At 49.0% G+C, this 13225-nt stretch overlaps 1 protein-coding gene across 2 annotated transcripts in view; it reads right to left on the bottom strand.

The window, feature by feature from the left end:
- The window catches only part of LOC140398538 (ras-related protein Rab-5C), a 47518-nt gene extending 35059 nt beyond the window's left edge, over window positions 1-12459 (bottom strand). Inside the window, exon 1 of one of the 2 annotated variants that reach the window (XM_072487320.1) lies at window positions 12202-12459. The gene's annotated coding sequence lies outside the window, so the exon portion shown is untranslated. The remainder of the gene's footprint in view (window positions 1-12201) is intronic. The other variant, XM_072487324.1, reaches the window with a different exon arrangement.
- Between the last annotated feature and the right edge of the window lie 766 nt (window positions 12460-13225).

The following is a 13225-nucleotide window of genomic DNA, read 5'->3' as shown; positions in this document are numbered from 1 at the left end:
TCCGTGTTCCGCCAGCATAACATAGCCTATGTCTATAGACTATCAAGGGAGGCAAAGGCCGAGACATTTGCCACTCTCCCCGCCACCACCCGGACTCCCAACATGACAAATATCGCCACCTCTGGACTCCGGGCAACCCCTACACACAGAATCTCGAACATGACATCTGAGAACCCCTGCCAGAACCCGCTCATGTTCTGGCTGTGTCTGAAGCTGTGTGTGAGATTCGCAGGCCCTCCTGCACATCATCCATACCTATCCTCCACCACAGCAAAGAACAGACACATGCCCACAACCGTCATGTCGGCCCTTTGCACCATCTTAAACTGGTTTGTGAGGCGGGTGCAACCTCACACACAATGAGGACGCACTCACCCTCCACATGGCTGTTTTCCACGTCCTAGCCATTATCTTCCCATTGCGCTTGATTTTCTACATCAGAGGGCCCTCCCTCAACTCCCCATAAATGTCCCACGCTTTCCCCATCCCAATATTATCCTCCGGCAACAGCTCGTCTTGCAGCACCGGAGGCGGCCACCCGGGGGGAAGGGCGGCCACCCGGGGGGAAGGGCGGCCACCCGGGGGGAAGGGCGGCCACCCGGGGGGAAGGGCGGCCACCCGGGGGGAAGGGCGGCCACCCGGGGGGAAGGGCGGCCACCCGGGGGGAAGGGCGGCCACCCGGGGGGAAGGGCGGCCACCCGGGGGGGAAGGGCGGCCACCCGGGGGGGAAGGGCGGCCACCCGGGGGGGAAGGGCGGCCACCCGGGGGGGAAGGGCGGCCACCCGGGGGGGAAGGGCGGCCACCCGGGGGGGAAGGGCGGCCACCCGGGGGGGAAGGGCGGCCACCCGGGGGGGAAGGGCGGCCACCCGGGGGGGAAGGGCGGCCACCCGGGGGGGAAGGGCGGCCACCCGGGGGGGAAGGGCGGCCACCCGGGGGGGAAGGGCGGCCACCCGGGGGGGAAGGGCGGCCACCCGGGGGGGAAGGGCGGCCACCCGGGAGGGAAGGGCGGCCACCCGGTGGGAAGGGCGGCCACCCGGGGGGAAGGGCGGCCGCCCGGGGGGAAGGGCGGCCACCCGGGGGGAAGGGCGGCCACCCGGGGGGAAGGGCGGCCACCCGGGGGGAAGGGCGGCCACCCGGGGGGAAGGGCGGCCACCCGGGGGGAAGGGCGGCCACCCGGGGGGAAGGGCGGCCACCCGGGGGGAAGGGCGGCCACCCGGGGGGAAGGGCGGCCACCCGGGGGAAGGGCGGCCACCCGGGGGAAGGGCGGCCACCCTTTCCCTTCAAACCACAACGACATGCCTTATAACCTGAAGTGTTGCCTGCACTGTTTCCAAGCCTGCAATGCTGCAACCACCACCGGGCTCAGAGACCTGGACCGGCAAGAACGGAAGGGGTGCCAACAACAATGCCATCAAACCCATCTCCCGACACGACACTGCTTCCAACTGTTCCCAGTGCCCATTTCCTCACCATTGCGATAGTCGCCACCCAGTAATGATTCAAACTCTGCAACGCCAGCATCCCCCGCTCACCAAAAACACCCTCCTCACCCAAAGGGTCTTCCCCACCCACATGAACAACAAATTTTTCCGTTCACCTTCCTGAAAAAGGACACGTGAACAAAGATGGGAGATTCTGGAACAAGATCCTAGGTAGCATTTTAACCGTCTGCATGCGTCCAGCCAGTGACAGCACATCCCACCTCTTTGAATCATTCCCTCCAACAGTCATATCAAGCTCAATTTATGCAACTGCACCCAAGTCTGCATTACCGGAAATCCTAGATGCCGAAAACCTCCACCCAGAACAGAAATTCCCTATGCCTCCTCTCTTGTCCTCTAGTATTAATGGGGAACAGCTCACTCTTCCCCATGCTCAACTTATACTCTGAGAATTGGTCAAATTCCCTCAGGATCGCCATGATCCTTTCAAAGCTCCCCACCAGGTCAGAGATATACAATAGATCATCCGCATACAACCAGACTCTGTGCTCAGCCCAACCCCGGTCAATCCCTTTCTAACCCACAACACCCAAGTGCCATTGCCAGCAGCTCTATCGCCATTGGAGAAAACAGGCATTCCTGCCTCGTCACCACTGAAGCACCCCGAGCTCGCCCTAATCGTCCGAACACTAGCCATCGGCACCCTGTACAGCAACTGAACCCAATCCACGAAGTCCTGGCCAAACCCGAACCGACCCAGCACCTCCAACAGATACGCCCACTCCACCTGATCAAAAGCCTTCTCCGTATCCAGCACCACAAATACTTCTATTTCCTGCCTGTGCGAGGGCATCATATTGACATTAATCAGTCTATGCACATTCGTCGACAACTGCGCTGCTTTACAAATCCAGTCTGGTCCTCCCCTATCACCCCCGGCACACAATCCACGATACTAACACCTTTGCATTCACATCAAGCAGCGATATTAGGTGGTACGACCTACACTGCACCAGGTCCATACCTTTCATCTTTCTTCAAAATTAGTGAAATGGACACCTGCAACGATGTGTGTGTGTGTGTGTGTGTGTGGGGGGGGGGGGGGGCGGGCAAGAGCTTGTTCTGGATCCCCACCAGCAGAGGCCCCAACTCCACACCAAATCTCTTGTAAAACTCCGCTGGGAACCGTCCAGCTCTGGGGGCTTCCTGCCTGCATCGACCCCAACCCCATACATCACCTCCCTCAGCTCAATCTGGACCCTCAATCCCTGCACCTCCCCTCCTCCACTCTAGGGAACTCCATTCTTCCCCAGGCAATTCATAGTCTTCTGTAGAATGCCTAAAATAACCCATTCACCCCTTCTGCGTCAGACACCACCGTGCCCCTCTCATCCCTCACCCTACCAATCTCCATCGTCACTGCCGGCTTCCTCAATTTGGTGGGCCAACAGTCTACTCATTTATTCCCCCGTACACTGCCCCTCTGCAATTGCCCTACCGCCTCCCACGTGGACACTAACCCAAATTCCACCTGGAGCCTCTGCCTCTCCTTCAATAGCCCCTCCTCTAGCACAATCGAGTACCTCCGATCCACCCTCAAATCTCAACCATTAGCCTTGCTCTCTACTCTCGCCCCACCCTTTTCCCATGTGCCCAGATCGAGATAAATGTGCTCCTATCCACCGCCTTAAGTGCCTTGCAGAGCGTGGAGAGAGACCTCCCCTGTCATTCCATTCCATATAGCCTCTAATGGCAACCCTCACCCTCTCGCACACCCACTTATCCAACAACCAGACATCCAACCTCCACTGTGGCCATTGGGCCTCCCCATGCCACCTGCAAATCTGACCTGCGGCGCTTGGTCAGATACCACAACTGCCGAATATTCAGAGTCGGCGAGCCCCACCAGCAGCGCCTTGTCCATCATGAAAAAAGTCGATCTGGGCATACACCTGGCACACATGCGAATAGTACGAGAACTCCTTCGCCCTCAGTCTCTCAAACCTCCACAGGTCCACCCCCCCTCATATGGTCCATGATCCCCTCAACTCCCTAGCCACCGGCAACAACCAGACAACCGGTCCATCCTCGGATCCAGAACAGTGTTTCGCGCCTCCCCCCCGCCCCCCATTATCAGCTGCTGCATGTCCAGATCCGGGATGTTCCCCAACACCCTCAAAGTCCACGTCGTCCCAATTTTGGGCATTAACATTCACCAGCTCCAGTTTCCCACTGACCTTCACACACCTACCCCCAGGTCGACTACAATACTACCCACCTCAAAAGCCACTTTCTTACTGGTCAGCACCGCCACCCCCCTCTTCAAGTCCAACCCCGAGTGGAACACGTGCCCCACCATCCTTTCCTCAGCCTCGTCTGATCTCCCAATTTCAGCTGTGTCGCCTGCAAGAAGACAACGTCGGTCTTCAAACTCTAAGTGTGCGAAAACACGTGACCACTTAACAGGCCCATTCAACCCTCACACTTTCCAAGTAACCAGCCTGGTTCGGGGGGGGGGGGGGGGGAGAAAGAGTCTTCCCGCCCTCCCCCGCGATCAGCCGTAACCCTTCTTTAGCCAGCCCCCCCCCCAGCCCATATCACACACTTTTCCAGGCCCGCCCCCAGATGTCCACCACCATCCCTCCTTACCAACTGTGCCACACTAACCTAGCCAATACCAGCAACCCAACCAAAGAACTAACCCGTTTCCCCCCTCCCTCACACCTTCCTCCCGACAACCCCCCATTTCCCTCCCGTTAACGTCCCTAACCAGCTAGCTAGCATGGTGGCCCCAGCCTGGGTCCTCTGACTATCCCTCCTTCCCCACCAAACAACCAACACACAAAAAACAAAGGCACACTTACCATCACCGCTCCCGCCATTGTAACCTTCACCAATCTGTCCCACATTTTACACAGAACTCCACTCCAAAGTTCACTCTCCTCACATTCCTCCCAGTCCATGGTCCCTCAACGTCCATCCATTGCACGTCCTGTGGCGAGCCAAAATTAAATTCTTGCTTCTGGTGCATAACCCACAAGCAGGCGGGGTACAGAACTCCAAACTTCACCCCCTGGCCTTAATCTGGGTATACCCGGCTCTCCACTTGGCCAACCCCATTCCCAGGTCCTGGTAAATCCGCAGCTCAGTCTCCTCCCAGGTACACCTCTTGGTCTGCCTCGTCCACCTCAGGATCTTCTTCTTATCAAGGTATTGATGCAGCCTCACTATCACCCGTGGCTGCTTCCCCACCTGCAGCCTCCTCCTCAGCATCCTGTGTGTTCGGTCCACCTCGAGAGGCTAGCAAAGGGGCCCCTTCCTCCATCAGTTTCCCCAGTGTGCTCGCCACATACTAATGGCATCTCCACGATCTGCAGGTTTTGTCCCCTGGACCAGTACTCGAGATCCTACAGCTTCTCCCTTAGCCTTTTCTGGCTGCTCATCCCCATCGCCACCACCACCGAGGTAACAACCGATCCTCTTGCTCCCCCACCTTTTGTATCGCCAGGCCCGAGCCTCCTGCCTCTGCTCCACCCGCTCGATTGCCAGGCCCTGAGCCTCCTGCCTCTGCTCCACCCGCTCGAATGTCAGGCCCTGAGCCTCCTGCCCCTGCTCCACCCGCTCGAATGCCAGGCCCTGAGCCTCCTGCCTCTGCTCCACCCGCTCGATCGCTGTCCTAAGTGGCTCCATCATCTTGGCCAAGTCCTCCGGGGTCTCCTTCCTCTGCTGCTGAAAATTGCCATTGAGGAATTACACCAGCTGCTCCGTAAACCACTGGGAAGGCAGCTCTGCACCCCTGCTCTCCACCATCTTCTCCTATGTTGCACCAGAAAAACTCTCGCTCAAACTGCTGTCTCTTCCACATTGCACTTCTCATCCGATGAGCCATATACCAGCCCCATCAGAGGAGTATCACATTCCCTTGGCACTCACGCACCTTCTGCCCACAAACACCACACAACTCAGGTGTTGAAAAAGGAAGTCCGGAGCCCAGAGCATTGAGGAGAAAGAAAGTAGTTAACAATTTTCTTAAAACTTCCTATTTTTCCCATTTGACCCACTGTAATGTACACTATATGGCTTGCCGTCATATGTACCATATTACAAATAAAACAGAATCAGTTTCATGCTTCCATTGATCCTTTGTGAACAGCGAGAACCTGCAATGACTGTAGTCAACTTCCCTAAACCGAACACCTTCCAAACATTCAGATCAAGAATTTCTGTAATAACGCAACATATACTCAGTAATTTGTTCATTTAGCACAATTTCCCTTCTACAGCATTGATTACCCGAGAGGGTGAGATACCCACTCTAAACTAATGCTGTCCTCAAACCAGCTGTTGGAAAACGTAGAAACACGACACACAGCCACTCTTCGAGTCATCCATGCACAAAGAAATGAGTACCTCTTGATCATACCATTACACTAAAGATGGTTAACTTTTAACAATTGGGGCAGCATGGTGGCGCAGTGGGTTAGCCCTGCTGCCTCACGGCGCCGAGGTCCCAGGATCGATCCTGGCTCTGGGTCACTGTCCGTGTGGAGTTTGTATTCTCCGTGTCTGCATGGGTTTCGCCCCCACAATCCAAAGATGTGCAGGGTAGGTGGATTGGCCACACTAAATTGCCCCTTAATTGGATAAAATTAATTGGGTACTCTAAATTTATAAAAAGAAACTTAAACAATTGAAGATGCTAACACTCACTCCTTCATAGCACAGTATACCAGCATTCCAGTGAACTGCACCATTAAACCACCATTAATATTCTTGACCACTTCTTTAAATTTCTAATTTCCCTTTTTGGTGAATACAATGAATCACAGAATTTCCCACAGTTTCTGGCAGCAATTCCAATCCACATTGCCAAAAACGATCAAGCTAGCAACTGGAGCAGTGGTGCCTGTTCAGAATCAGAGGCCATGAATTCAGATGGGTTACCAATAAATTTACTAATCTGTGAGACGATAGGGAGAAAACAAAACAAAACCATTACAAAAGTGTCCAGATCGTCATGAGACCCAAATGATTCTTTCAGACAAGAGAAACTGTCAATTCTACCTCGCCTGAATTACATTAGTTCACATTACATGATTGACTCGATGTCTCTCTGAAGTACACAAAACATTGCTCCCTATTACCATCTGCTTAGCATGACTGTGGATAGGCAATAAATATGACCCTGTCAGCACTGCCCATATCCAGAGAAGAAAATAATCAACATGAATTAATTTGCCCCTCTCTCCCAAGATATGACAAAAAAAAATATCTGCCACCTATTATTAACAGTTTTGAGAACTTGTGAACACCAATTCATTTGGCCCAAGTTCAAGAACTGTTAAGTACAGGCAAAGCAACCCCTCATCTATTACACTGTATTGCTGGGTGTGGCGCTGTGTCCGTATGAAGATGGCACTGAAAGAACATTCATTGTTAAACCCAATTTTCAAACAACTGGCCACCTGAACATGCTCCTCTTTACCCACTGCAATATAACTCAAGTCAAACGCAGTCCATTAAATTTGGAGCATTTTTCATATACATATATCAGGATCCATTGCTGATTTCATTGTGTCAGACTATGCTCTAGTTACTGAAAAAGCAGATTTCTTTATTCAAATATAACAAGTTTTTATTTGGCCGAGGGTTCAGTGACAGGACGGAATTTATAACAGCTGCAATTAGATGCTATTAAAAACTGAACCAGAAGACCACCACACCCAACTGATGGTCTCTGACAGCATCAACTCACCATAACATAGCTCGGTGAGTCAAGTAGTACACAACTGGTGTCAGGCTTTGCCCGAGACTTGAATTCTTAAAAAAAAATCAAACAATAAAAAGGGAAGGCGTCATCAGATGGTCCGATATTGCTTAGTACAACTCATTATAGTTGAGGTTTCAGTTTCTTGTTCACAATATAAGCCACAGGTAAAATGGTGACCAGGTTAAAGTAATCAAGGATGAAACGGGAATTATTTTCAGCTGAAATATTGCAGTTTCATCAGATTGCAGTGTGACTATTTAAATAGGAGTATTAGTATTTGGGAGCAAGTAAATCATTCACATTTTCCAATCTGTGCTGTTAGCAAATTAGAGAGGGTACAATTGACCACAGGAGCCCCACAAGATTGGAGAACTGGGTTTCCACTTGCCATTGTTAGACAATTACTCTCCCTGTACAGTGCTTATATGAACAGGGTACTACTGCTGCACTATGATCCCCAGTCAACTACGCTCAACTATGAAGAATGACCACTTATGTAAGGAAGTGGGGGAGGGGGAAAGAGAGGGTCCTCAGTATCCACCGATCCGAACTTCGCTATGATTCAATATCTTCAGCCATTTAAAATTATAGAATTTTCATATCAGTGGGCTAAAGGGGTCTCATCTCTCTGGACTCTTGGGCTTAAATCTAGTGAAACTGATAGGAAACACATGTCAGTTTATTGCCATTGTCATCCTCCAATGGGTTTAGTTAGTCTTGTTCCACACTACAAAGTTGGCCCCAAATGACAACACGTCTGGGGAGGCAAATGTTGGAAATGAAACTAATTGCATGCATCAGAGGATATTAGCATAAGCAGCTTTACTTTATCTCAGTCGATGCTGTGCCTGGGAGTATCAATATGTGTATCTGAAAAGGCAGCCACTCCACACCCAAATAACATCTTTCACATCAAACAAGGGATGGGGGGTGCGGAAGTGGAATGCACATTTTTCTGCACAACATTTGTTCGAGTATAAGTGATATCAATCAAATGGAAGCCCTGTGATAAACACTTGAGGGAATTTTCACAAACTTTTACCCCAATTCAAGTTTAATCACATAATTTCTGACAAGTCATAAACAAAGATTCAAACTAAGACATGTTACGTCTTTGAAATCAAGTTAGATCAGGCTCATGGAATGCACAAGGAAATTAGGTACATTAGTTAAACAAGAATCACATTCCTCCCTGCCCTTAAGCCATACCTGGGACATGCTCACTATTTCCACTTCCTGGTGTGACGTTGGAAGTTATATTAATTTATCAGTTAATCCAATTTATTTTCAGCAATTAAGGCAACACCCAACAAAATTTGAAGTGGAACAGCATAGAAACCAAACGGCACTGGAGGAATCCTATGAAATCTTCCCACTTAGTTTCATATTCCGGATAAACTGTAGAAAACTTGAGATTAAACCTGCCTCTCCTCCCCCCCCCCCCCCGCAAGATTAAATTTGATACAGGAGAAAATCCATGACAAAAGGAAAGAGATTATATGCAAATCTGAGGGGAGCTCCATGATAAAAGACTAATTATTTGATTTTAAAACTTAAAAGCTAGAGATATTACCTTACAATCCACCTTGTTTCATAAAAACAATAGTCTTTTAAGATACGAGATAATAAAAAGATCAACTACAGGTCTGGTGATGGAAGTAAAATTTGAACATGCCTACAAATGGACTCTTAAAAGGAGCACATGAGGCTGCTGGAAAAAAACAACCAAGAGCCAATGGTCCACAAGGTGGCTGAAGACCCTTTTACAAGAAATTATACTCCAATTTAAGGAAAATTTAAAAACAACATTTATTTTTCTATCTAACCCCTCATTACTGTAGTCTGAATTATTCAGCTAATTTTCAACAGCAATAAAATTGTGCTTCTGCACCAGTAAAATTGCTCCCAAAAAGGGAAATTCAGTAGAAGATAATTCATAAATAGGTTTGCACTCAGGGCAAAAGTTGTTAATAGTTGTGAAAAAGATAGTCACCTGCTGAGTACTAACAGTAACACAAGTAGTTACTACAAATATAAATACTTTTCTGCTGAATGGCTCACTGAAGAATGATATTGCAGTTCTGTTTAAATCTAAAGATAAAAGGGAAATGGAAGCTGTACTTTTTCTTCTGTTCTTGGTTTTGGAATTCCCCCTATCCTGGTAAATGTATATCACATGCGTATTTCTAAAAAGCAACACGGGAGCTATGTACACCTCAACACGCACAATCACAACCACTTCATAGTTATGCAACAATTGCAAGTATCCAGCACACAAGTTAAAATAAACGGAAGCACTTTAGATTCATTCTCTGTTCCCTTTAACAAAGCTAAGGGAAAAGGGAATGGGGGTAGGGACAACACTAACCCCAATTTAACTTCAGCAGCAATTGAAAAAGCAACATTTGGAATTGTAAAATCACATAATAGTGGCTATTCGGCCTATTGTACCAGCTCTTTGAAAAAGCAATTACTATTACCAATTACTCCCTCCCCTTGCCCATAGCCCTGCAAATCTTTTCCTTTTCCGTACATATCCAAATCAGATATTACCAGCACTTTCACCAACCTTTCAAGCACTGCATTCCAAATCATAACTCGCTGCATTAAAAAACCTCTCTGCTCTTTAGTCCTTTTGCCAATTATCTTAAATTGGTGTCCTCTAGTTACTGACCCTCCTGCTAGTGGAACCAATTTCTCACCATCAATACCCCTCATTGAACACCATTCTGAAACTCTCTTTAACCTTCTCCAAGCATAACAATCTTCACTTCTGTAATCCTTAGTCTCCCATTCCAGACACCATTCTCAAATGCAGCCCAAGACTACTTGCCAATACAACCCACTGCACAAATCACAAATTAAACCGAAAAGGCAAGAAAACAGGTTTATAAAAGAAAACTGAACTCTGACCTGTACCCAGGGTTGAGTGAAGAACCCAATCAACCCAAGTTAAAGCTAATGGACAAGAAAATGTCCAATTGCCAGACTAAATATCATTCCTTCCTGCACCCCACAAAACCAGATTGCAACCTTGACAAGTCGAATGAAAGTTCCTTACCCTTGAAAATGTATAACGATTTTAATTCCTCACCTGCAAATTCAGCATTTTGTCATGTCCCTCAATTTTGGGTGAGAACAGTTGATATCTGCAGTCACAGACTTAGCAATGTTGAACTCTCATTGGGATGACTACTTACTCATTCCAAACTAGAGACTAGTCTTCCTGCTACCATTTCCAAACACATTTTGCAAGTAAAAGACACCAAGAATACCCAAGATAAAGTTGCTAGCTTTATAGACACACAATTTATTTTTTGTTGCAGCCTCAAGCCAATATGCAAAATTTGATTAAGGCTGCTTCAGAGTTTAGCCTCAACAGCTATTCAACTGGGTTTACAAATATTCAAACTCCAGTATTAATGCAGTTACCAACTCAAATCTGCACACACACACAAGCTCCACTTAACCTATTTTTTGTGGTTTCCGTCCAATGCAGACAAACAGCAGTATTACATAGAAAGGGTTAAAAGTTACTACAAATCAGAACTATTCAAAATCATTTGAGATTGAATCCAGAAAGTATTGTTGAGTTCTTTGCAGAATTGGGAAATCAAATGCACAAATTACAGCAACAAATTAGATGTTTAACAATTGCCAGTTACTGTGCTCTCTTCCAATATTTCTAGGATTATTAATCACAAATAACTACAGAGAAATGGGCTTTAGTATTTTCAATATAAACGTGACCATCACTCTTGGACCCAATTTACTCATGCAATAGTTATGTTTCCTGCTTTTTGTTTTATTTTGCAGACTGGAAAGGGAATTGAGGAATGGTGGTTCTTTGCTCACTCAAAATGGATCACACAAGTGCAAATACCCTGGAAATGGAGAAATGGGTAAGTCTACAACTGAAGAGGGCAAGTTTCCCGGAATTGTCCACTAATAGACCCAATGACTCAGATGGTTCAAGGAGGATCTCTGCATATACAAACTCTTTGTAATGTTGCTGTAAAAGCCATTCATTCTACATTATTTTGAACTGCATCACCAAATCTGTGTTGACATATCTGTACAGTTCTACTCACAAATCATACACCACACGTCTCCCCCCACCCCCATTGTTCAGCACTATAGATTATTCTTACAACTAACTGAGCTGCAACTCGGCAACTTCATCCTGCTTTGCAAAGCACCAGATGCAAATGAAATGTTTACACTACATGCACACCACTCTGTAGCAGTTACCTCTCAAAACAGTGGCTTCAGGACAATCTACTAATCTATATGATACATGCTGGCAACGGAGGGGGGGGGGGTGTAACTTGCTGGTCCAAGTGACAACAGCATTCGTGACGAATACGTCCTCAGCTTAAAAAAAAGAAAATGCAAGCTTAGATTCTCCTCGTTAAAAGCACAATCCCGAGAGTGGGCTGCGATCAAAGAACAGTAATTAGTGCAACTAAGACGGGGGGGGGGGGGGGAGGGAAGAGCAGGGTGGGAGGCTAGCCAGCAGTTGAACTTGATTTTTTTTTTTTAAAGGTGGATGATGTCTGACTGCAACAACAACAAAAAAGTTAACGACTGAAGAGGTGCCCTGTGCTGCCCGGTTTGTTTCGCAATACACTTTAAAAAAAAGTAGCTGACTCAGTACGTGATTCACATCGTGTTGTTGTAGTGGGGGACCTTAAAAATAAACAGCTTTTAAAAGGGCTGCAAAGGCCAATTTTAAAAGGAGCGGCCAGAAATCAGGAACAATGCAACCTCAGTGCTGCCCAGAAAGTGGAATCCCAATCTGGGGGTGGGTGGGGGCTTGTCGATGTGAAAAGTTCTCCTCCATCAACGAGGATTTTATTGCCCCTCTTAAAGTTCTGAGTGAGGCGGGGACGGCAATGCGATTGGGTTCCACGGAGGAAATGCCCGACTCCGCTGCCAGCTAAAACTCGGCCTCACTCCGCCACCAGCGGACACTCCGAACAAATTTACCTCAGGCGGATTCAACGACTCTTTCCCCCGCCGCCCCACACACACACACCACTTTCACCCTCCTGGCCGCACCGAAAAGCAGGGCAGGAATGCGGATAACTAGCGGGGGGGCGGTCAATATTTCTCCCCTCCGACTCCTGGCGTCGCTTCTGTCCCGCTCTCCTCTTCCCCAACTCACTGCACTTCGAATCGGGGGAGAGAAAAAAAAATCCAGGCCCAAGCTTCGGCCTCCACTTCCGCTTTCACATCGCCGACCCGCCCATTCCGCCACTTCCGGACATGCGCGGGCAACGGGGAGGACGCTACCATTCTCTCTGGATTGACACCGCTCTCCGCCAATCGACGGCGGGCAGGGGTGGGCGGCGCTCGCGGGGTCGGGTGAGACCAGTCTGCCAATGGCGCGGCCACGCTAGCTGTGGACGGGGCCAATCGGAGAGGAGCTGGTGCATGCCGGGAGCTGAAGTCCGGCGGTGGCGGCTTTGGGCCGATGCACTACAATACCCAGAGGGCGCAGCGGAAAGGGCTCCTTCCTGGTGGAGTCAGGGCTGATTGACAGGGCAGTCACCTGTGAGGTTAGGTACCCGTGTTTAGGATGCAGAACATTTGAGGGTTGTTTGGAATAGTAACACTGGTAATTGCCTATATGTATATATAAACAAATTTGATTGAAATTTTTAACACGCATCTGGTTGGGTACATGAATAGAGAGTGATACGAACCGATTAAGGGCAGAAGGTTTTTTTTTTAGTTAAGACATCATGGGCAGGATTCTCCCATTCGGCAGCAGAGTGGCCACGCCGTCGGAAATGCCATCGCGTTTCACAACGGCATGAACTGGGAGTACCGATTCTGGCCCCTACAGGGGGCCAGCACGGCACTGGAGCGGTTCACACCGCTCCAACCTCCCATCCCGGCGCGAACTGTGCGCCGTGGGATCCGCGCATGCCCCGACGCAACATGGCACAGGAGTTCAGGGGCTGGCACGGAAGAAAATAGGCCCAGGGAGCGAGAGGCTGGCCTGCCG

This window comes from Scyliorhinus torazame, chromosome 21 (genome assembly GCF_047496885.1).
Source record: "Scyliorhinus torazame isolate Kashiwa2021f chromosome 21, sScyTor2.1, whole genome shotgun sequence".
NCBI classification, from domain to species: Eukaryota; Metazoa; Chordata; class Chondrichthyes; order Carcharhiniformes; family Scyliorhinidae; genus Scyliorhinus; species Scyliorhinus torazame.
Note: the sequence above shows the minus strand (reverse complement) of the source record. Positions and strands in the feature narration are given on the sequence as shown.